Source organism: Numida meleagris, chromosome 3 (genome assembly GCF_002078875.1).
Source record: "Numida meleagris isolate 19003 breed g44 Domestic line chromosome 3, NumMel1.0, whole genome shotgun sequence".
In the NCBI taxonomy this organism is placed as follows: Eukaryota; Metazoa; Chordata; class Aves; order Galliformes; family Numididae; genus Numida; species Numida meleagris.
The window spans coordinates 26,651,969-26,674,080 of NC_034411.1; the positions used below are offsets into that span (position 1 = coordinate 26,651,969).

The window sequence follows — 22,112 nt, forward strand, 5'->3', positions numbered from 1 at the left end:
AAGATCCAAGCTATTCACTGCAGAGAGCTATGGAAGCCACGGGAGTATCCCATTCATGAGACCACAGCTGAGGTTCTGGTTTAATCCTGCGATTTCTGGTCCCTCACATGCAGGTGAACTGCGAATAGCACTACCGCAGAGAAGACTGACAAGGGAGATAAGGAGAATGGGCAACCTGTAATGAGAAAGAACAGAGGAAAACCTGGCTAACTCGGCTTTGCAAAACAAAGACCTGGAGCAGATAGGATCGCTTTGCAGAAACACCTTGGGTGGCTTACGTCTGAGACAGGACAAGAGCTGTGTACACTAAAAACGAAGTGTTGCACAAAAACAGTGAAGGTGTAAATAGGTCACAAATATGTTTTGGCTGAAAATTTGGAGATTTTTTTTTTCTTTCCTATAGAGAGTGAGAGCCTGCAGTAGTCTTTCTGTGGAAATAGGATGAGAAACAATCCTGATTACCTAACTAGCTACAGGTTTGTCATTTTGTGACAGAAATTATATGTATATGTGCAGTAGCAGTGGAACTGGACTGAAGCAGGATGTCCTTCCAGTCCTGCTTCTTAAGTGGGCCAGTAGTGTCTAGATACCATGCTGATTAAGCATGCAAGTGCATAAATTGTAACATTTCTAATGTGCTTGTCCAGTGATCTCCAACGGCTGTGCAAACGTGATGCCAGACACACATCTATCACTCAGGCAAAAATATGGGCAAGTACTATTAGCTCCACGTAGGCCTGGGGACGCTGAAGTGCAGAGAAGCTGTTTATCTGGCATAGCTCCATGCCAAGGGTTTTATTTTCAGTGATGGCAAAGCTCCAAGCTCCATTGGGGTGAACTATCGGCAAACTGAAGCTCTGGAGTGCAAATGACCATGTGGACAGCTTTCCTAGAGCAGAAAGCAAGAGCTCTGGTACCTGCTTCTTACTCCACTGCTTAAGGCTGGAGGTCCCCGACAGAGGTTTTGGGGAGTGTTCTATGCTGCATTGTAATATAGGTTTTCTATATACCCTGGGGATAATAGAAAATGATCAGAAGCGGCTATGCCAATTAGAGCAGCCTTAAAACAGCTCTATATTTCGCCTGAGGACATCAAAGCAGTGGAAGAGTTCTCCCCAAGTGAAAGAATAGTGTGACTGAAAAATAGGCCATATGAATAAGTGGCAGAAGAGAAAGAAACCATAGTAACCCTAAATTCTCTTCTAACTATGGTGAATGCAAGTCTTCATTTACATTCAGCCACCAGCAAAAAGAAAGGAAAATGTTGTTTTCCATCAGCCCTCACACAGTGGCCTGTATTTCCCAGTTATTTGTCCATGCCCTCAGCACAAGCCTGTAAACAGAGGCAGTCTAATGACAAAGCAGATGCTTCTCTGCTAAACTTTTCCCAGAAAAAAAAAAATGTATCAAGAGTATAGTGTTAGTCTACCTGTGTGGTCACATACCTCATAACAAACATCAGTTTTCAGAATCATAGAATCTTCAAGGTTGGAAAAGACCTCCAAGATCATCCAGTCCAACCATCCACCTACCACCAATATTTCCCCCCTAAGCCATGTCCCTTAGTGCAACGTGTAAACGTTTCTTGAGCACAATGCTCATCTGCAGTGTGGAAAAAATGAAGTCTGTCCCTGTTCTCAGACCTTCCTTTATGTTCCACACCCCAACCTTATAGCCTCTAGCAAAGCTAAGACATACATGAATTTTCTTACCTAGAAACCATCACTCTCCCATTTTATCTGAGTTCAGTATCTGAGTATGCAGTAAATAATGCATCTACTCATAATGTAGTCTCTGTTGTCTTCACTTTTCCTCTGCAGATTTTTTTTCCATTCCTTACATACACAGCTTCTTTCCTTAAGTATTAGAAGAGTCCTTAAGTATTAGAAGAGCGAATCAGAGCCCCAGCACCTTAACTTTCTTGCACTTGCAAAAATGGCAGCACTCTGCTTAGTGGTGAGCTGAACCATACCTTTTCTATGATGCTGAGTAAATCTTGTGGCTTTGCCCCAATTCTTTCATTGATTTGTACAGGGTTTGTACAAGTGAGTACCTTTGCATCAGTTTTCCCTACTTCAGAAATAGTTTAGTTTTGGGTCATGATGTTTTAGTGCCTTGAGTCACAGGAGGCCATCAATCTGTGGGAGAGAAAAGAACTCCCAAGGGTTGCCACCTGTTTACCTGCAGTGTTCTTACAGGTGAGTTTCATCTCATAATTTTTGATACTATTTGTGTATGTTTCTGTGAACAAATCTCCACATTTCAGTCCTTTCCCTGAGAAATGAAAGTAACATGGTTCCCACTGCAAATACCGGCGTTTTTTCTTTGCTATTTTTCCTTTGTATGAGGCATTCTTAATGTTGACAAAGGACATGTGACAGACAAAAACAACGAGGTGGACTCAGTACTGTTGATGTTTAGCCACTTACACTATTACCAGCAACCACCAAGTGAAATGATTGCATAAACCTCTTCCTGGGACCTTTGTAAATGAGATGTCAAATGCACAGCAATGGAGCATCCTGTACGTTGTACTTTTTCACGTATTATAGGCACATTGGCATTTAAGGACTTCATGATACTTGTGAGTCCCTTTCAACTCAAAATATTCTATGATTCTATGATAAGCACATACATTAGGCCGATTTGGGCATTTTGGCACATAATTTTCCCATATTTCTAGACAGTAATCATTTATGACTGTACCAAATAATTCTGTAAGCTCATGTGGGGTCAAAGCTTGTCTTAATTACCTAAAAATGTCAGGTGCAAAAATCTATTTATTTGGAATTTATGAATGCTGGATAAGGTTATAAAATGGCTGCATTATGGAAAGGTTGCAGAGAATCTGCAATTTGCTACCACAGCTGGTCACATAACTTCCTGAAAACTGAAAAAAAATCTAAATGAGTCATAGACATTAACAGTCTTCCTTTTAAAGAGGACTGTCATAGAAGATATGTATGGCTGCCATTGCACCCAGTGGTCTGTAAGAGCTGGGGTGAGTCGTGGAAAAATCCCAGTGAAAGAGAAGGAACAAAGAGCAGGAAGTGGCTTTTGAAAACACGGATGTTAAGTGTTCTGGAGATTCAAAGAAGCCTACTTTGACTGAGGGAAGTCTTTTGCTATTGTAGAGAGCTGTAATAGAAATGCTAAGACTGGTATGAATAGGAATTGTCTGGCTGTGGAAGTACCAGAAGGGGCACAAGGTAGGAATGGGACTATAGGAATGGCAAGTGTTGTTGGTATTTAGATTAGCAAGTTGCACATGTATGTGCAACTTCTCAGGACAGCTATGTTGAGTGAACAAAGGGCAGTAAATCCTGATTACTCACAGAGGTGGGACAGGCTGAAGAGACTGGTCAGTGTCAGCAACAAAAGAGGACTAAGAGGCAAAACCCAGCACATGATTACCACTCTGTAAAGAGCACGGACATGAGGAGGACTCAGCAGCTGAGGTCCTCTGCATCATTTCAAGGAATGTCCACATATTGGACAGACTACTACAATGTTTGCACACATTGGGCAGTGTCTGACTGCTCAGCAGGCTGCTTGGACATGCACGTCCTGGTGCTTGTATGGGCTGACAGTGTGGAAGTGTGAATGAATGGCATCTGTTTTATTCCACATTTTGATTTTACAATAAAATCACCTTTCTCTCCTATAGGCTCTGGCATTGAGATGCCACACTGTTAATGTAGGGTTGCAAAATCTCCTACGCTGAGTATTTCTGAAAACTGGGACATGGCTTTATGGTTTTAAGTGAGCTCTAGAATTAAATTTTGTGTATTCATTTGTTTGACTTCACAAGTTATTTAAATAATTTAAAAGAAAAAGTTCAAGCACTCAAACTAAATTTTATTTACATCTACTGCTTTAGAGGACTTAAGCAGTCTTCGTCGGTGATGTCAAGTACTGTAACTATCCAGTCAGGTAGTAAGAATGAAACCAAACTGAGTTGTTACACCTGTGTGATTTTATGAAAATTGAAAATGATCTGTGGCCACCAAAATCCTGCAGAATAGTTTGCTGAGATAATAGAGACTTGTTAAATACAAAAGAAAATTAAGATGTGCTCTATGCATCATTGTGGTTGGAAGTAATGAGAGAGACTCTCTTACAGATCATCAGTGCGGGTTTGTCTATTGTGGACACTGGAGTGGGCAATATGCCCATCAAGTGAAAATTTGATTATTTTTTAGTACTGCATAGGATATCCATACATTAGCAGAAATAAAAGTGCCTGACGTCACTATTGGTTAGAGGATTAGTCATATATATGTGTGTGTATATACAGACATATATATACCTACGCACATATATATACACCTTCTCTTTTTAATCCATCATAAAATACTCTTGTTTATTATACTATAGTCTTTGGCATTAAAATGGGTTTTAAAAAGAGTTCTGATATATGTATCATCTCAGACTCTCCTTACACCCTCCCAACTCTGCTGGATGTCAGGTTTAATTGTGTATAGATAAGTAATCTGCACCAAAGTTTCAAAATCATCCACCTGACATTGGTATCACCGATGTTCTGATACCCCTTTGTGACTTTTGATCCAAAATAACAAATTCAAATTCATCTTAGCCTAATCAGAGCTTTGTTATTGGCAGCAAGCTCATTTTTATGCTGCAGGAGAGCTTGGTCACATTAATCAATCGCATGCTTTCATATCAGAGAGTGTATGTGTAAGAGAGCAAACGTGTCAGGATGAAAATCAGAAAATCTAAACTTAGCTGTCACCTTTAATTATTTTGCTGAGACTTGTTTGTAAGATGCCGCTGTTAATGGCAGTGGTACTTGGGTGGCAAGATACAGACCTTCTTCCCAGAATAAATATTTACTCTTCCAGGCAACTACAAAAATCTGGGGGCTAATCTTTGCTTCAGTTGCTGCTGCCCAGCATCGCTGCTCTTACGCAGACCAAAATGACTCAGCACCTCCATTTGCTTATGAACAGCAAACTCAAACATTGTGGGAAGTCCAGAGGTGATATTTTTTCTGCAGTTGCATTAAAGCAGCAAACAATGGTGAAGATGCTGCAGCATAAGAAAACTAGCAGATAGGGCTCTGAGGTTCCATCCCTTGAAATGCCACAGGCATCTTCTATAAACCTTCATCAAATAATTTAAATTGTGCCCAAATATGTTAATTTATAACAAAGATCTTGATTCAAAGCTCATTTATCTTTAGAACAGTAAAATGTCCATATGTTTTGGATTCACTGAAAGTGTTTAAATAAAAGATAATGTCACTTTAAACTATATATTGTTCGTGTGTTTGTGAGATGCTTAGATGTCCTAAAGCGTTTGAGCTGTTGTATGCAAGATTTAAAATGATATGTTCTTTCAGCACTTTTTTTTCCCCACTTTTTTAGCATAACTTTCTGTGTTTCAGGAAACTTGTTCTCTATCTCCATTTCAAAAAGAAACTTGCATTAGGAAGTATATATATACACATATATAAAAGAAAATACTAAATAATTAGCATATATCAACCAGCTCATCTAGAAACACTGTAGATCTCACTTGGGTAATTCCTGTCTTGAAATCTATTCTGGCAACATCAAGCAGCTTTACAGTACAGAGAAGTTATCTGCTGAGAGTACTGGCTGTACCAAGGGCCCCTTCAGGCAGTGAAGAACTGGTGTAGTAAATCCACATTGGCCTTTCTTTCTGCTTCAGCACACAGGGAAGATCAGGAACACAGCTGGTATACAGTAAGCCCTGGATAATCTGTGATTCACAGGACCATGAGAAGCAGAACAAAAACTACACTAGCCCCTGGGATGCTCTGGCTCACAGTAAAGAATTGTTGCAGCCCCAGAGTATGCATCCAAAGGTGACTTCAGATATTTTTGTTTCCAGTCATGTAATCATTCCCCTGATGCATGAAAGAGCAGGAACTGAGTAACTGAGCATCATATCCGTTATATCCTTCTTCAGCACTAGGCTATGAAAGTCCCATTTATTTCTTTATTTTCATTGTGTTATTTGGTATCCTGTTGCATATGACAGCCACTAGTCATGATTACTCAATTACATAATAACACTTTATTTTCAAGCTTTGAGCTCTCATACTGATGAAAGCCCCAGAACAAGACTGGAAGCCCAGAAACCAGATGGCAATTTGAAGATCTTTAAGGCTTGTAGCTGCTTAAAAAGAAAATCTTTATGAGTTTTAAGCCAATCATTTTGAAATCTGAGTCATAATTTTTGAATATTTGAACTAAGCAAGAGAAACTATTGTTTTTGTAGAACAATTTTAGTGCATACACTGTTCTTGGGGAAGTATCCTGCATAAGGGAGAAGAAAAAGAAAGAAACAGTGCAGTGCCAGCTGCCCTTTTTTTTTAACTGCATTTTGTGGAACGTGCTATAACAATAGCAGTTATCTCTGCAGAAGTTGCTACAGTCTCAGAGAGATACTAAGTCTCAACCACTATCTTTGTATGAGTCAATTCTTTTCTTTCATTTTAATGTATATTCTTTACAATTCATTTTTTGCTTTGCTCCCTCCTTCTGTCCTACTACCACTGAAGTACTGCATAGCCTCAGGACCGCACCAGAGAGGAGATCACTTCCATATGAAATAAGGTGGTTCAGTGAATCTTGAGTCATAGCTGAGCAAAAATATTCCATTTCCTTTCTGTGGGTACGCTCGCAAACTGCATTCTGAGCACATAACTTCCAAAATTTCTGTTCTTTACCTCAACTTGCTTCAAACTTCAGGGACATCTCACTATCACAGAAGTGCTCAGTGGGATGTGCTTTTTAACAAAGAAACTGGGGAAACTGTAAATGCTGCCAAACTGATTGTTGCTACCAAAGGCACACGTTGTGGTTAAAGCCATTGTTTTCTTGCTAGCTCTGTGTTATACTTTGGAGTACAGGTTTCATTCTTTTCTTAGTAATAACTGATGAGAAGGGCTTAAACAGTGACAATGCTGGATTAGAGGATTAGTTAGTTTGGGAGAATTTCAGCAGATGCTAAGGAGCCAGATGGTCAAATATCGCAGCGAAAAGAGAATAAAGCCTGGAAGAATCAGTGCGCCATCTGCTTTCAAAATTTTCTGTGACCACCTAAAAACACTATAACACAAAGCTTGCTTGCACGTGGAATATTGGGTGTTGATAATTTTTTTTTCTAGGCAACTGGATCGGATAAAAACTTAAGGATAAGTAGAAGCAAATCTCATGAGTATACAGTCAAAAATTTCTGAGGGCAAGAAGTATGATCCTAGATATGCACTGGACACGCCATCAGCTAATATCCCAAGAAATAGAGACTCCTGGACACAGTAACAGACTGTCTTTGATTTTCATGTATTTATCACTGGCACTCCCTTTTCAGATTTAGTAATTTTTCAAATGTAGCAGTTACCTGCTACAATTTGCAAGGACAGAAATTCAGCAACCTACTTTGTTGCCCCCATTGCTGCTGGAATTAGATGAGGACCGATGTTTTCTAGTTAAAAAGTATTTATGTTCTGATGAAAATAGTATTCCTCTCAATGTGCTGGTTTGAATCTTTTAAAGGTTTCCAGTATTCCAAAAGCAAAAATCCTTGCATTGCAAATGGAACAAACAAAAGTTTCCAAAGGAACCTTTGGAATAAAAATTACATTTTTCGTTTTCAAGAAAGTATTTCCACCTTGATATAAAAATAATTTCAACAGCTTTTGAAATTCCAGGATCAGCCGCTTCCTCTCATGATAAAGCATGGAGTGGCAAATTTGTGGAACACCATATCCCACACAATTAACATGACTTTTCCAAAAAAAATACAGGGCTGAAGCCTGGTGTGAAGCCTGAAAAGAGAGTTTATAACTATGAGGACTGCTCATCTGAGGGACTCTGAACTTGGAAAAGAATATTTACATAATCCTATTGGTACCACTTTGCTTTTTTGTGGAACCCTAGTCCTTGACCTATGGTCATCACTTCAGCAACCTCTCCACTGTTTTTTTTTCCTCACTGTTTGGCTGCAATGAAGTTCGTCTACAAGGCTTATAAAGCATGGAGTTCATGTAACTGCTAGCATCAGTTTTGGGTGCCGGGCTTTGGGAGCAGTGTGCAGCTTCAAGTCACAGTATAGTAACTCTGTCTTAGTCTAGTATTCACCCTGTAGTGAATGGCCTATATAGCATAGAAGGCAAATACTGGTTTGATCATTTAAATGCAGCCAGAGTAGCATCTTGTGTAGTGCCTCTACACTTTGAGGAGCACAAGAAGGCACACATTAGTGGTATATTTACATGATGCACAGTACATGTCAGAAGAGACACTGATGCTATTCCAACTACATGAGTATCGTTCTGATGCATTATCGTCAAACATATATTTATATACTGGAACCATATATGTTCATTTACTGACATTTCTCTTTGATTGTAATTGATGATTTTATTAGAATCAGGACCTAGGAATCTGTATGTTTCCCTGTAAATGTAAAATCTGCTTATACACATGAGAAGCCATCTGCCTTTTGTGAAATTAAGTGCAAACTCCAATTTGTAATTTGCATTGTTGGTGTTATACAAGTTGCTAACACAGCCTTGATGTGTTGCTTTGTGATATTCATTCATGTTCTTTCATTTCAGAATGGAGAATGGTGCAAACACAGCTTCAAAAGTAAATAACGTGAGTAAAACTGCCTAGGTTTTTGGAGAAACCTGCTGCAGTATTAGGGAAACACTGAGAGTATAACTTTTCTGTTCTTTGCTGTGCACATACACACTCTGGCTTTAAGAATATATTGGTAACTCAGATATTCAGGTATTTGAAGCAGTGGGATATATGTCGGTTTAAAATCAGATAACCAGGGATAAGTATTAAGACTTATTTTAGTGTAGAAGTCATGTAGGATTAAAGGAAATGCTTGCTTTTCTTGTATAGAGAGGGTAAAAATAACACCTGGAAAGCTGGAATTTATGCATTATTTAAGCCCAGTTTTGATGCTGCTATGTAGAGCCTTGCAGTGGCTGTCTGCGTAAAGGTGACTTTAACCTAGAAGGAGTACCTCAAGACATTTAATCTTGCTGCTATTAAGATATGCAAGAGAATTGAAAGTGATTCTAAGCACAGATTTATAGCACCAGCAAGAACCTGATTAAATTCTCCAAGAATTCTCCAAGGTTTCTAGAGAAAATCTTCAATCGAAATATTTTATTTAAGTATTTCTAAACTCCAGTACTGTGGTTTATAAAAGGTATTTGCATTATTTAAATGTCTTCCACAGGGCTATTAATAAATCTTTCTTCTAGTCTAACCCTTATAATCAAGTTTTGTTTATTATTAAACCTTTACATTGGGATTATACTTCAGTGCTGATTTTATATCCAAAATCACTATCTTTCTACAGTCCTCCCAAACATGACCCAGACTGCAGGAGACTGGCATGCTGGAGTTTTTGCTGGAGCCTACACACCACCAGATGTACAGCAAACTCCACTGCACATACGCTGCTCCACAGTGTCTGCTTACACTGACAGTGCAGGTTAAACCCCCACTAAGGTCGAAATTGTCCATTGTTATTAGCAAATTGCCTCAAATTATTTAGATTCAACTACATTTGTTATGATACTTTAGTATAATTTCTTCCAAAGAACTAAATAAAGTGACAAAGGAATTCTTATTTAAAGCCCGTAGTTCTCCTTTGAAATGTAGTTAAACTGCAAGCAAGGCATCTGCTCTTGACAGAGGCTACAAACAACAGGGAATTCAGTACACCCAGTAGCTTGCTATCCTTCACTGTCAAAAACATGCAGCTATAGCCTGAACTCTAACAAGACTTCCAGACACCCATGAAAGGCTGCAGCCCTCCAGTTCAATTTTTTTGAGTCTTCTTCCCCACCTCATGAGGTTTACTGCCAGTCTATTGCCTACACAATGAAAGGTTCCTCTTTTATTTTTTTTTTTACCCCTTAGGCAAATTTTTATTCTGACCAGCAATCATGAGACTGAATAAAGACAAAGAATCTGAGAGCCCTGGATGGTCTATGATTCCTTGTACTGTGGGAGCAGAAAGAGTGCATTCATGGCTATGAATAGCAATGCCTGGTATTCAAGCTACCTTTTCAGATCGTACTGCCCTCTGCTTTTGCAGATCAAGAACATGCAGGGTCTGTAGGAAACCAAGAAGGAAAGAAGACTCTACACATGTTCCCAACATTTTGTATCAGCACAGAAGACAGTCATGGACTAACAGAGGAAAAAGAGCAAGATCAGAGCACTGCTGCAGGTCTGAGGGATAGTAAAATGCCACACCTGATGTCATGGTTTTATGATTTTCGGTTATTGGTATTCCACATCATAACATCATGTAGTGAATGTACCTGGTTCTCAGAAGAGAAGGACTACTACATTCCCCATGGCACTTTGCTCCTCTGTTACCATTTTCCAGCCAGAGGGAAAAGATAAAAGCTCACAGTATAAAAACTTGCAGATCATGAGACCTCGTCCCTTTTTCCGCCGTCTCTCGTCTTGGCAGCACCTCGCTCTCCAGCCGTCTTATCATCGGTAGTAGAGTAAGGCCTACCTTGATTTTGGGACATTCTCTCTCTCTGTATTGGATTTATCAGCTTAAATTGTAATTGTATTGTACTATAGTGTGTTGTTTTGCATTCCGATATTTTATTTAGTAAATTAGTTTGTTTCTCCTCAGATTGTTGCCGCTGTTCTTTGCTCTCAGGGCCATCTCCCTACCCTTTTCCCTTTTCCCCTTTTCCTGGGACGTGGGCCCATGGGTCCCCCGTCCCCTTTGTCACGGAATCGGGCCTAACGCCTGTAAACTGTTGACACCTGAATACTCATTAAGGAGTTTAAATGATTTAGCTAAAAATACAGCTTCACACTGATTAGTTCAACCAGTGCAGATATATGTGTATGTGCATACTCTGTGCTAGTGGAGGGGACCACAAGCATAAGCAAAGTTTAAATGGACATACAGTTGAATAGGTGCATCATCAACCTTCTAATGAAACTGATATATTTCTTCTGTGTGGTGAGATGGTTTTGAGACCACACTGCCTTGTCTGCATCCTCATTTATACCTATCTGAAAAAGGTACCCTATCAAATCAGCAGAGGGGATAGTTCTAATCAGACCAAAAATTACCAAGACGACTCTGCAAAATCAAGGTTAACCTGACTAATTCCTTAGTTCTTTCTCTGCTAGATCTATTTTTTAAAAAAGAATTTGGAAAATGGCAAGGACTATAGGTCAGTATGATTCATCTCAGCCTCTGAGTTGGGAGGTAACTGCATATTTGACACGTGCCTGTTTCTATCCAGGCTTCCTAGCTAAGCAAGTTCCTCTGTGTAAATAATCTCATCAAATGACACTGGGCCAAAAATTCATCCAGCCTGCACTCTGTATGCAAGGTGCCAGCAGTTCTAGGACATAGCATCTGTGGATCCCAGTGAAGTAGAAATTATGTCCAAGAATCTGCGTGACGACCACCATCTGACTAAGCACTGTGAAGGTCCTTGCTACTTCCTCACTGGAGCGACTCTGGGAGGCCAGGGTGCAATGGTGTCCTGTCTAGCAGATCACTTGAATCCTACCCAGCTTGGTAAGCTACAGTCCCCAAGACTTGTCAGCCTAATAGATACAGATCACTCAGGGAATGCAGTATTTCATGGATTCACCCCTTGAAACACGACAAGGATGGGGCTAGGAGGCATCCATATAAAGTGCAGGTTCAACACTTGCTCTAGGGTTCACTGTTATGAGAAGAATCAAGCTATGGAAAGCAGAAAGCAGGAGAGGAGTTGAATGTCTATTTCATTCCTTCTGACAGATCTCCTGTCAGACACACTGTGCCAGAAAGGCCAAATTCCTGTTCTTTCCTCGTTTAGGATTTCCCACCTGAGGCACAGGCTGCATAGAAGAGTATATACTCCACACATAATTAGCTGTGAATAAGGAGGGATCGTATTTATCTAAGCACTCTACTTCCTGAGTAGCCTAGAGATCCTTTCCCCGGCAGAGTGCAAGTTCCTGCCTCCTGTCTTCCTTTTTCCTCAGGAACAGGTGGTCCAGTGCACCAGTAGGTTTTGAAATAAACAGAGGCCACAGTGACGCTCATGGACACATAGCAAGAGCTAGGATCTGTCACTGTCCATTTGGTTGTCAACAATGTTCTGATACCTAAAGGAAACACTGTTCTCTGCTTTGTAAGAACAAACTTATTTGCTCTAGCTTTTTATATGAGGGATGACTGTAATGCTGTCAGCTTTGGTTATTCTGCAAGGCAGGAAATCTGCAGTCTATCACTGAAATTATAACAACTCCCATATTTGCTGTGTATATGTTATGTAAGAGTCACTATTTTGGGCTGCGCTAAATTTAAAAGAGAAATCTATCAGGGACTCCTTCCAGCAAGTTGGTCATTTAGGTATTCAGGAGGATCTCCTGCTTTGATTAGGCAGATTGTGAGTAGAAAAGCAAAGTTCAGCTGCTTAATTAAATTCCTTGTTGAAGACAAAAGAGAAAATTTTAAAGCCCAAGACAAATTGCCAGTGATACTGTCATCTAATCTACACCACAAATAAAACTTTATTTACAGTAACACATACCGTGAATGAGGGGGCATATCCTGAGGCCCTTCTATAATAAATTTTCCCTCCTAGTCTGGCTGGGGAGGGTCCAGTGTGTAAGTCATAAAAATATGGTTGGCCTATAGTCAAGGCATGTGGACTTATTAGAAACTTGTAAAAATGAGCTTTTGTCACTCCTGAAAGTCCATGGCTTAAGTGGGGCTCACATAGAGGTCTTCTATTTCTTTATCTCATAAAATAAGTCAACACAGCAGAATATGTGTTAGATTGTTTGATGCTTTCACCCTAGCAACTTTCTAACAAATAACAGTAATGATTTGATAACTACTTAATATACTAGTACTAATAGAAGTAAGACAAAATAAGCTGAACACCAAGAAGTAGATTTTCAAATGATTATAGGCATCAAAATATACAGCATATACCTGCTGATGCTTAGATATTTCAATGTTCATAACACTGTGAATACAGAGTGCTTCTCTGAAAACTTTTCATCCAATGATATGAGAAATCTGAGGCCTAAATAACAGTTTTTATATGGCTTTGGTGAGAAGACACCTAAAGTGAGATTCCCTAATGGAAGATGCATGACAAACTTAAAACTGACTCTTGCCACGTTGTTCTATATGTCATTCAGTTCCAGCTTTGGGAGGTATGTAAGCTTTCAAAAGGTGTATGGGCTTTCCCTGCAGTGTTTACCTGAGCTGCCCTGTGCCTGGTGCCTGTTGATGCTGCCCAGCAGCAGGGGAGGCCAGTTCAGAACTAGGGATGAGTCGGTTTTCTCCACCACTCTCAGAGTCACACCACCATCAACACCATTTTAGGAATGATGGAGAGGGTCAGCAGGCTCTTTTCCCAGTATTCACTTGCAGCTGAGTGTTCACAAGAAAACACATTATCACAAGCCAAGCTACAAGTAAAAAGAGGCACCTAAGGATTTTAATTCTTGATGAGACAAGGAAACTATATTATCAGTCATGTACAAGTAGATGGGGTTAGGTGTAGGCTCACATTAAACACGGCAAAAGCTTATTCAACACCACACTATTTTACCTGTTCAGCAACTGGTGTAAGGCAGCCCTGTGTTGCTGAGGTGGTTTCCACTGGGAATGTGTTTTCCAACGTGCTGAGAAGGAACTGGGGCTCAGGGTGAGACCTCAAAATGCCAATATTGAGGTGGTTACTATCCTCACAGCTGCAGCTCACCACACAGGCACGTCCCAAGGGCAGAGAGGCTTCACAGGGGATCTGAAGCAGTTGCCCCTTCACAATGCTTTCTCTTCTCTCCATAGCAGCAAGGGCAACGACCTCAGCAGCCGGCCCCCCTGCATGGCCCAGCGCAACGGCCCGCCTGCTGGCCCCAGCCCGCAGGCACCACAAGATGGCGCCGTGCCCGGGACACGGCTCCCGAGATGGCGGCCGCGCCAGGGGGGGATCGCGGGCAGAGGGACCGGGGATGCTCCCTGCGATATTGATGAGTGTGTTCGTTTTTAACACCGGTAGAGTTTCACTCTGCCATGGAAAGGCTTCCTAAGTGAAACTGCTGGCTGAAAGCATCTCATGAAAGCTTGGGGAAGGAGGCAGTGCCATGGCCATAGAGTGCAGGTTCTCAGGAAAGGCTTTTCTACATCTGAAACCAAAACATGATTGAAACCCTGTTTATCTAAAGCAGAGAAATCCCATCCTGCTCTGGTATGCTGTCAACATAAAGAAGACTAACTTGGATATTACTGATCCAAAGCATCACTGTGGCAATAGGTAGATTAGAATACCTGTGACACATCTGGATCCCGTGAGAAGGTAAGCAATAGAACGCAAAAGGAAAGATGGATTAGAGAAGAGTAATTGTATGGGAAAAGTCTTATTTTTTATCTATTTAATAGCACTGAAAACTGTTATGAAAAATTTCCAGTCTGTGTTCTAGGGATCATGGCAAATTGGAGGTATATCGGTGAGAAAACTAAAAAAAAAAAAAAAAAAAGGTACAAAAATCTCGACACTTTTAGAATGTTTTCTGTTAGGATCACTGAGCAAGTAATTGCTTTTGTCATTTCATGCACGGCATAAGCAGCCAGGAGGTCAGTGCAAGGCTGGGATTTTAATTTAGAACCTCTAACTCTCACCCAGCCTCAGCTTTGATCCCTGTGTAACAGTTCAATAGAAAATTATCCCCACAGGGCAGATCACATCTTTGGAAATTTCCAAAGTGGGATCCCCTTCATGCTGAAGTGGTGTTCATCTGTTGAGAGAGCATCATCTTGTTTCTTCTCAAAGAACCCATTTGGGACTTGCGTGATCCAAAATCTAGAACAAAAAGAAAAAAAAAAAAAAAGCAAGCAGGCTTATGGGGACACTCAGTACCCCTGGAAAATCCCCAGAAGATTAGGTGCCATTAGAAGTTGTTCCACCCTTCTTGGAAGTCCCTGGGGCTCCTGTGAAAGAAGCAGAAGCTCTGACATGCCTCCTGCAAAATCATCCTGACAGAGCACCCAGAGTGGCTCCTGGGGAAGAGGCAGGGCAGAGACAGCCTCCTTCGTGCTGCAGTATCCTCCCACATATCCCTGGAGGACATCAGCGCTTGCGGCAGCCTGATTGTCTGCATAGTAATCCTGTGAACAGATCATTGAGGCATTTTCTTCCCTCTAAGGCCCCTCCTGCGGCTTTTTTTCATTGGGAAGGGATGATCTAAGCCCGTGTGACTTGTGATTCAGTATTTTTACCCCAATAGCAAATGTAATGCTCTTCCCAAGTGGAAAAAAAAGAGTTTTGCATAACTGCCACTGTTGAGAAGCTGCTTAATAGTTCATACAAACTAGATCCACGTATCCAAATTCAGACTTAAGCAACTCACCAACTAGCCTTCTGTAAATGCTTTTTGCTTATTTAAGGGCTATAGCACTGCCCTTACTACTGGGGGAGGAGAAGAGAAAGCAGAAATATGAGGTCATGTTCTAGTCACATGACTGCTGCAGCATCTGTCAACTGTGATACAATTACTAACCCACAACAGTGCATTTATGGCATTCAAACCTGCTCAGCATAGCCTCTCCTCCTCTGGTGCCTGAGCTTTTTCTGTACATAGAGATCATCTTAAAGTTGTCTAAGCAAACGAGCGTCATGAATCACAAAGCATACATTTTGACAGTTTATTATATTGAAAATTGCACTATAACAGGAAAATCACATTTGGAGACTTCGGTTAATTAAATCCTTTCTCTGTAGAAGGCTTCAGAGCAGCCTCTCAGTGGAAATGCTTGGAGTGGTGAATTTAACCACACTTCTTCTGGAGAGCTCTGAGCTTGCTGATCTGAACAGGACTGAACACTGCCATCTGAGACTCCCAACTGTGCCTGCATGATTTTCACCTCAGTTGCAATGTGGCTTCATAGGTGAATATCACTGGATAGAGTAGTTTTTGTTTGTTTGTTTGTTTTTCTTTTTTTCTTTCCAGCTATTTTAACAATGACAAGAACAGCCAGATCTGCTGCAGGTTATGTCAGGAGGTACAGAAGGACATCAGTATTTTCTACCACTCTGCAGCCTGGCATCTGTATCACAGACTTAGAAGAAATGCAATCACAGTGTGAATAGATTCCTATCCTTTAGAAATTTCCATTTAACACATTTATGAAAAGCAAAGGAAGATTTCTATTTTGTGAACAATAACAGAGAAGAATGTGTGCTGTTTACTAGGAAAAATCCCTATTTTTAGAGTCTTACATATTTCACTGCTTTGGTTGAAAGGGATAAATTCACCAGAAGTATGAGTCAGTATAGATGAGCCTGTGTATGACACAGATCAATCTGTATACAAAACACAGTAGCCAAATGCAGAATACTAAAGCAAAATAAAGGAACATTCATGCTATTTTAAAGTTAGCGAGTCCAATATTGTATCATCAACAGGGTGCAAGAGTCTACGCTCAGGAAACACTGGTCTCTGTAGAATGTTTCTTCTGCTAGAACTTTATGACAAAATTTAGCAGTTTCCTGAGCTGGAATATGCATTTGGATCATCATATTTAATAGCCATGGATGAAACCACCCTCAGCAAATCTTTCCAATCTTTTTAAGCCTGTTTATGCATTTTTGCTGCCACAACTTTTGCTGATGGCTATGAGCTCAACAACAGTAGGATGCACTGTGTTTAAGTAACTGTTTTCTTTTCATTTAATACCTGATGCCTGATCATTTCTTTGCATTTCAGTTCACATTTATCTTATATATTAGGCACCATGCAACTGTTAGTCACATTTGAAGAATGATTTGCTAATGCACATACTTACCGTCTTACTCTGCAAAGAATTAGGGAGAAAAGTAACCGAGCTGTTAATCTGATAATGATTTTTGCTACCAGCATTTAGGCTGTTTCTGAAGTTAGTACTGGTGTTGTGAGAGATGAGCTGTGGTCTGTAGCTACCCCACAATATCAATCACTTACTCCCAGTGGATTGAAGGCCAGTAAAAGGGAAGTATAGAATCTCTAAGGCTCTTCTAAATTCAAAAGGGTGAATAAAGAAGAAAAGAAAATCACCACAATTCCCTCTCAAAGCTCTGAGTCCCTTCTGCTTCTGTGGGCCCAGTGGAGACAAACTAAAGGTGCTCAGCTCTAAGCTCCTTCCCATATTCTCTAGTTGGAAGGAAGATGCTTACACTGGTGGTAGTGAGCTGAGTGTTAGGGCAGACTATAAGTCAAAAGTAGATTACTGTACTAAAGTGCCTGGAGGATGTTTTCGGTGGTAATGGTTCAGGATGGAAACTAATCATTGAGAAATTTGGGATTCCCAGAGTAATTGTTGCAGAGCCAATAAAAATTGGAAGAGGCTAAGTGATTAAGTTAATATATAAATGAGAGGTTTCTGTGAATGCTGCCAAGGGAGGAGTTGAACAGGCCTTGAATACAATTTGCTAGCAAAATCCTTAGTGACTAACACAGTTCTCATACAGGTATCAACAACAGCAAGAATGAGACCATCCTTTACAGAGCCAAATTTGACTCAGATAAAGCCTCATCCAATGCTTTACTGTTTTAACTAGAACACATGGTATAAATGTGTTGTTTGCAACCAACAGAGGACAGGAATTAAACCACATCCCTTGGCAGAAAATGGAATTGTATGTCTGCAGGCACTTAGTATACAAGAGAATTCAGAAGAAAATGACAGTAGAAAACCAGGAAGAGTTTCATGGCTATGTATGCTGTCTGTGGCATATGAAATGAAGCACGCAAGCTGAAGTCAGTATCTAATGAATTAAGAAATGGTGTCAAGCCCATCTTCTTGCTCTGGACTTTAAGTGCAATTCAGGCTGCAAGCTGCAAGTTCTCATTGCATTGGCAGTACAGTTCGGTGTGTGCTCTTCTGTCCTCTGTTTTTCTGTATTGCTTCTAACTTTTCTCTTGATTTCTGCATCCCTGCAGCAGCTAGCTTTTATTCAGATTAAAATCTCCATGAAGAAGGCAACATGTTACTATAGACAATAATACAATAGAGCCTCCAACTACAGAAAAGTCTCCAGGAGTTGTTGTATTATTACAAATGCAATACAATTGTTTGTGTATGTCTTCTTTTGTATTTATAAATAAGCTGTGCAATGAGAGAGATTTCCAGATGCAAGAAATTCTGAGGGCTTCCTTAATGGAAAAAGCATTTAATGCTTGAAAAAGCATAGCAACAAGCTGGCACTGCATCTAAGCCTTTTATAACAGTTTAATTCACACCCTCTCTCCAAATGTAAATTAATCCAGATTGGGAAATGTTGAAAATCTGAAGCAATATATGTAATTTGGTACTAGCCTGGGGTGGGGGAGGAAGACTAATAGGAAATATCCTGTTCAGACCTTCATGTGAGCATTAAGCCAGTTTTTTTGAAGCCTCCCAGTCTTCAGGCTGTCCACGCTGCTAACCTCAAACTGAAAGTTGGACCCCCAAATTCCATCCTCAGACCTGCTTAGAATTCTACTAGTGATTGAAGCTTTACAGTTCCCCTTTCCACTTGTTCTTCACAATCGGGAGGGGGAAAAAAGAAAGAGGGAAATCAAAGTAAAGTGGGACATATAGACTGAGTCAGGTTTGGAAATGCTTTGTTCAATTTGCACTGATATTCTCTAGCGCAGTTGCAATTTTTTGAACAAAGTTTTCTCCATAATGATGGCTCTTTAAAAACAAGACCACATCCCATTAAAATGTTCTAAGCATATCCTAGCAGAGCACAAAGGATGGTATCCTGCAGGCAGTCAGACAGGTGGCAGGGCACTTACATAAAAGCTGTCATTAGCACTAGCACTCTGTTCTCTGGTTCCTTCAGCGCCTTTTGCACTTAACTCTTTTCTGGTCCCCTTTGAAAGTATGTGTGGATCATACTCTAGCCTGGGATTTATCTGGGAGACAAGAACATATTTGTATAGGTGATACAAATGAGATTGAAGGTGTTTTTGCTATTATAGATTACCAATCAAAGAATGCACAATGTGGCAAACAGGACTGATTCACTATGGCTACAAAAGAAGCACATTATTGACAATAGCAAAAACTTCGATGTCCTTCAGTTAATGCAACACTATTGCTCATAAGCTCACAAAACTGACTTCCACATAACTATGCCACAAGCAGTTCTACTGACATGAAAGAAATTGAGTCTTTTAACACAAAGTTATCCATGATTTTGGAGTACTCTGTAAGGTTATTCATAATTTGGCAGTGTTACTATTTTAGGGATTGGGTGGCCTATTTTACTCTTCTCTTATGTCATTACTGTAGGACTGTTATTTCTGCAAATTCTTATGTCCTTAAGTTCCTTTCTGTCTCTTCTGGTTTCTCATGGTCACTAAGACACTAGAGATCCACACAGAAGTAAGCAGCGACTTCTGTATCTTTTCCAGCTAAAGGATGGCACACACAGTACAGTTCCTCTGTCTGAAAACATTAAGTAGATTTTTCTACTGTTTTTTCAGATTGCATGAAGCAGGACAACCAGTAAGGGAACTGAGATTTGCCTGGAGCCAGCAGACAAATCTAAAACAACTCATCAAGCTTGAAATTCAGAAGACTTATAACCGTTACTCCCAGCATTTTGGCTGTTATTATTGCAAATGAATGGTCATGTTACTTATTTTTGAGAGAGGAATGGAGCACAAATCAGAACATTTGTAAAGACACTCAGTTTCATTTAAGAACATGCTAATTTTAAAAGAAACCCATTTTGACTCAGGAAAAAGCAGCACTATTAAAATATTTTGCCTGGTTCCAATCACACTTAATCATGGGTTGCCACAGACAGCTTCCTTGGGGGGTGTTGGAGGTGTCTGTGCCTGAAATCCTTTTATCCCTCTCTTGCACTGCTCAACAGTACAAAGGCCATGCAACGTTTTTTTCTAAGCCAATACCTACTCGGTTTGGATTCCTTCAGTGCCCAAACTCAGACACCACTAAAGCTGATGCAACTGTGTTGACTCATGCCGCTACTGGATTTTTTCCAAACTATTGCTGTAAGGTAAAATCTACGTCTGTTTTTTATCTCTCTTCTAAATGCCCAGCATCAACTGTCACCTTCTGATGATGGTTTAACGGGTGGAAGGAGCAGTGAACCTGGTAGCAATGCACTCCTGCATATTCATGAATACATGAACTGCTGAGGAATTTTGTCATTCCTAACTTGGCATGATAATACTGGTTTTGCAATGGGAAACATTTATTTGTACTGTTTTTAAAAAATTTGTCTTGAAATGCTTGCACCGATCTTGGGCGCATCCTTTTCTTTGCCCTCATTACCCTTCATTGCCCTCATTTTTCAGACATCCTGGGAGACACTATCATGTGATAGAAATGGAAGGTTAAGAAAGTTACAACCACCTTGAGTGACAGCTGTGGTATACATGTAGTTTGCTCCAAAAGTAATGCCACATATTTATTTCCATGGAAACTACAACAGATGCAAAGAGCACAATAACTCTGATAGAGCAAATTCACAGCTACAAAATGTAATTTTTCAACAGTGTCACCACCCATTAGCTACGCATTTACACCAGCAATGAAAGAGAGCCTGTATGCTGCAGTCATAACAATCTGCTCCAGTAGAGTTGACCCACTGTCACTGAGGCCACTGCTGAAATGCACCACCCACCACCTCGCTGTGCTAACATCCACTGTTTGGTCTCCATAAGCATTCAGTAAGTACAGATGAATGTCAGTGGGTGCCATTTTTTCTGCATGGAGTAATTCAGTTCCATACCTTTGCTCCATATGCACTTCCATGTCAGAAGCCATTTTGTCAGACTGCCCCTCTGCTGCCATCTGTCACACAGCAACAAAATGTAACATAATATTGGTGGGAAGGTTCAACCTCAACTGCCATACCACCAATATCCACCTCTGATGTCATGGGCCAACATAATAAAATAGGAGGCATTACTTTTGGAGCAGCCCTCATATTTTGAGAGAACTACCCTTTTTTTTTCTAGAGGGGTAAATAAGAGCTGAACTCTGTTGAAAACTGGCACTGAGTTTGAGCCTTTTTAAAAAAGCAAGCTACTGTCTTTCTGTATACCTGCTAAAGAAGCCTCAGTGTTTTCTAACTGCCAATAGAAATAAAACACATGACAGCAGTAAAGAAAACAGTAAAACAGTGGTGAACCCCACCTGGTATAAAAGAGCCAGTCAGCAAGAAAACGTTAAAAACCAACCAGCCAGACCCACACACCAAAAAAACCCACACCCATCCTGCCATACATCCTGCCTCATGCATTGGTTTTCACTAGAAGCCTCAGGACACCAGCAGCTTCAGCTTTTCTTTCTCCTGAATTATGGACCAATAAACTGCAAAGATACCTATGCAAGCCACATTTTGAGGATCAAGGAAAGATTTAATTTCTTGTCCTTGAAGCATCTTCCCTTCTTAGTGATTGCTGCAAACCTGTAATTAATGCAGAGTTAGGACTTCCAGGCAGTAGCTAGAGCCCTTACAAAATATCACCTTCAGCAAAAATCAGACTTTTGGAAACCAGGTAATACAGAACTTAGATCAACATTTAGGCAACCTTTATTTTATTTTTCCTTCCTCAGATGGGAAGTGGCAATATTTACTCAACTGAGTACCACTGTATCAAAAAGTAGCAGACTGGTTTAACTGTGATAGCAAGAAATATGTTAGGCCATGCCTCGCAGATGGAGCCTCAGTCCCACACTGCTCATCACTTCTGCGGATGGGAACAAAAGAACAATGTCTATATGCACCCTGTGATAACCATATGCCCCTTCCCACTGATGAGCTGGGTACATTGAGCCAGTGCTGGGACACAGGGATGTTTTAGCCACTAGCACTTGGGCAGAGTAAAGTAAGGAAAATAAATGTGGGCTTAATAATACATATGTGACCAACTATTGTCACACAGTGCCTAGCAGGAAAGAGAAAATATAATTATTATGGAATTGGTCTTAGGAAATTGGGTCAGTGAATGCATGTACAGGAAGTGTCACTGTAAATACAGCATGCTTTTCCAAAGAGAAGGTCTGCCTGTGCTGTAGTAGTTATATACAATGTTCTC

General features: G+C 40.4%; 1 protein-coding gene and 1 long non-coding RNA gene across 3 annotated transcripts in view; both read right to left on the minus strand.

Annotated features, from left to right (window-relative positions):
* Nucleotides 1-14,371, minus strand: part of LOC110395491 — a 41,661-nt gene extending 27,290 nt beyond the window's left edge. Inside the window, exon 1 of one of the 2 annotated variants that reach the window (XR_002436419.1) lies at nucleotides 13,625-14,369. This is a non-coding gene — a long non-coding RNA (uncharacterized LOC110395491). Of the gene's footprint in view, nucleotides 1-13,624 lie in introns of both variants that reach the window. The other variant, XR_002436420.1, reaches the window with a different exon arrangement.
* The window catches only part of PIGF (phosphatidylinositol glycan anchor biosynthesis class F), a 48,174-nt gene continuing 40,478 nt past the window's right edge, over nucleotides 14,417-22,112 (minus strand). Inside the window, exon 10 of the transcript XR_002436415.1 lies at nucleotides 14,417-14,875. The gene's annotated coding sequence lies outside the window, so the exon portion shown is untranslated. The remainder of the gene's footprint in view (nucleotides 14,876-22,112) is intronic.